We start from the raw sequence: 3,465 nt of genomic DNA, 5'->3' as shown, positions 1-3,465 counted from the left end.
AACTGCTTTTCCATGTCTCGCCTCCATAAATATTTGTATGAACACAGACATTTGTGCAATTACTTAAAATGCATGGAGTTCCAGCCAGGTCAGGGACGGTTGAAACAGCTGTTTCATCCGTCCCGACACGGACATATGACATTACAGCCTGTTGCTTCTCTGTAAACAAGCATGAAATATGAAAGTTGGGATTGTGGAGAACACTAACTGGTCTACTGAATAAGCATGGAGTCCAACCTTTAAATGAAAAACACTCGTTAATAATCCAAAAAATGGAACGCTAATGAAGTTTACTTTTGACCATCAAAACGCGTTTATCGGCTGTAACCCGTGATGAAAGGAAATAACAGGAAGATATTTAGCTGATAGGAGGGGTAACATGGTCTAGTTCAGACCTGAGGAAAGTCTTTATCATCTTACACTCGGAGAAAAACTGGAATGTTTCATCCGTCCCGCGTTTCAATCGTCCCGGCTCTCCCCTACACCTGCAGGGGGTTTGGACACAGTGTTCATTGCAAAACAATAGTTTGCAATAGCCTACTACAAATACTGCATCCTCACAAAAGAGCATTATTTTTTGATAGCTTTCACATAGTGTGTCTGTTTTTCTGTTGGCATGATGTATAGTGGAAGATCAGAAGACGTGGGCAGGAGTTGTGAGCGAAGGCAATGCCCAGAGGAAGGGCATCATACCACAATAATAGTTGTGTGTATCTGATCAACAAGGGAAAAGAGACAGATGTGTTATTGTCATATTAGGTTTTTGTATGATGCAAATTAAACACCTGTAATCTGGATCTATCTGGTTTTCCAAACGTGCAGTGAAGGAGAGAAACCACACATCCTTCCTGCTGCTGTCAGACTTTATAATCCACACTGCTCCAAGTAGACTACACACATCCTATGTGACAATTTACGTCAATCTACACCTTATTATGTAATATCAATAACTCCCCTCCCATAATACTGTATAGACGGTGTTATTAAACATTCTGTCTGTATCCTTAACTGTTTTAACTGCTTTATTGTTGCATTTTTACTGATGGGTTTGTCCTTGCACTTTCCCTTTGGTGCAGTATCACTGAAAATATTCCCACTGTGGGACTAATTAAGGATCTCATCTTATTTAAAATGTTTTATATGTCATTTTTTTTTCAGATCTCTCAATTGCCATGATGACCAAGTGAGACATGCGAAAAGCTGCCACACTCCCAGTCATTACTTTACCAAATCATCTGTGGTGAGTTTACAAAAGTCTTAATTGAAAATGGAAGTAGGAAGTAAAGAGAGGGCAACATAAAAAGGCACTGTTGGTATCAAAAGTAAATACTTTTTAAATCATTGAGATTACCATGAAACCTGGATGTTAGCCATTTAAGAGAGAATGTTATGGCATATTTTATGCTATTTAAAGCTTTCATTTAGAAAGTGATCTAAATACATATTGTCAGAATGGCGCTTTAACAGAGGTTGAGGCTAGATGGGATACAGCTACGGTGACAACTGTTAGATTTAGGCACCAAAACGACTAGTTCAGTTCAGGAAACAGATTGGGATTTGAATTTAAACTCTAGAGGAACGGAACGTGTTTTCCTGGGTGAATGTATAACAAATATGTAATTATATTGGTCTAGATTTAGCAGGATTTTTGCCTAACTTTTGGCCTTGGCTGTATTCTTTCTACCGTAAACAGCCCACTTGTTGTGGATCTTGAACTTTGTCCAAAATGAAACTGCAGCTCCCCCTACTGACCAAATGGCCTCACTGTTCAGTTACATTAAAAGGCTGAATTGGAGCTTCTGAGGACAATTTTGCAGAGAATTTAACTATGTTAACAACATTTGGCTTGCCATATTCTACTTAATGAAACTGGTCTTCTATTCACATCTAAAAAAAAAAAAATTGCGTTACATTACTCAACCACTTCTTAAAAACAAAGGGAGAAGAAACAAAAAATTGAAATAAAAAATTACTTCCATGCATACAAAGATACATCTTTGTATCCAAATCTTTTGCCAGCAACAGACTGGAGGAGAGGGTGGAGCGGAGACCCCCTTTTTTTAGCTGGGCTACTGAAACAACTGACATTATGATGGTGTGAGAGTTAGTTTTTGTTCTCCAACATGTACACACTGCTGTTGTGAAGCAGGGGTACACAGCTCACGAGTGTGTAGTCAAAAGAGATTATTATTATTATGATATTGTAGATTTCATTGACTCCTACAGATTAAGAAAAATAATGAATTTTCTTAAATAAATAAACGTTATTCTTGGCTCAATTTCTCAGTGTCTTTGGGTTCAAATAACATTATCATGATCCCCTTGGCATCCAAAAAAAATTGATAAAGTCAGGTTTTTTCTTAACTGATTCTTATCACGTGGTACACAGCCAATAATCGAGACACAGCCACCAAACGGCAGAAAACGACTTAAGCCGTTGCACACCGTTCCCAGGAAACGTGCCCCAGCTCTTTGCCTGAGGGGGGGGGCTTACAGTGGCAGACTTAAAAAACAAAAAACACTGGTTTAGGCTTGTAATAGTGTTTTTAGCCCTTAGTAGCTATAGACAAAAGTAGGATAATTATCTCAAAATATAGCTACTTGATCAACAGTTTTTTGCATTTTCCAAATAGCGTTTGATGTGTTATAGTGTGCTATTTGCTATAATAATCTGAACTATGTAAATTGTCTTTGAGTACCCTGAAAAGTGCTTCATAATTTAAATGCATTATAAGTAATTGTGTATGATTTATCTATCTCTAGCAATTCATGTAATTTAGTAAAGATATTTCAAGGAATTTCGTGTGACCTATAGCCTACTGACCAGTTCTGTTAAATGGGTTAATGCAGGATCAGTAGATGGGCAGTGCACATCTTCCTGACATCTGTTCTACGTAGCCTCTAACATACATTATGTCAGGAAGATGTGCCAGGAGATCGCACCTCTAAGATGTATAGAAGATGTTGGGACGATGTAGGCTATATGAGCCTGCATCTGTACGGTGCGTTACAACAACGTGCGTTACAACGATGTAAATATAGACGTCGCGGGAAGAGCGGCTGTGTGTCGCTGTAACGTCTAGCAGCGACGTCCTGGGGACGTTGTGCCAGTGAGCAAACGAGAAATCTAGCCTACTACATATCCGCATTTTGATTACATCGCCATACGTCGTGGAGACGTAGCCTACGTGTGTGCGTACTGGGTAGCCGTCATCGTGAAGCGTGTATGAAGCGGTTATTGAAATATCATGCGCTGTGGATGATTCGGCAATTATTATAGCTAGAACAATAATTATTTTTTTCCATTTATATCACGCTTCTATTGTGGAAAATGTCATTTCACTAGGTTTTTACGTGGGCCATACGCGCACATCCAAATAACGCGCCACAACCCGTCAGTCTCCATAGGATAACATGGGAAAACTCGACCCCCTACACCTGGTGGACCCAAATACATTTTCATCT

General features: G+C 39.1%; 1 long non-coding RNA gene across 1 annotated transcript in view; it reads left to right on the top strand.

The window, feature by feature from the left end:
• LOC116701566 (uncharacterized) overlaps positions 1-707 on the top strand; it is a 1,430-nt gene extending 723 nt beyond the window's left edge. Inside the window, exons 2-3 of the long non-coding RNA XR_004334953.1 lie at positions 89-98; positions 507-707. This is a non-coding gene — a long non-coding RNA (uncharacterized LOC116701566). The remainder of the gene's footprint in view (positions 1-88; positions 99-506) is intronic.
• The last annotated feature ends 2,758 nt before the right edge of the window (positions 708-3,465 follow it).

This window comes from Etheostoma spectabile, chromosome 14 (genome assembly GCF_008692095.1).
Source record: "Etheostoma spectabile isolate EspeVRDwgs_2016 chromosome 14, UIUC_Espe_1.0, whole genome shotgun sequence".
NCBI lineage: Eukaryota > Metazoa > Chordata > Actinopteri > Perciformes > Percidae > Etheostoma > Etheostoma spectabile.
This window is presented reverse-complemented; position numbering and strand designations above follow the sequence as displayed.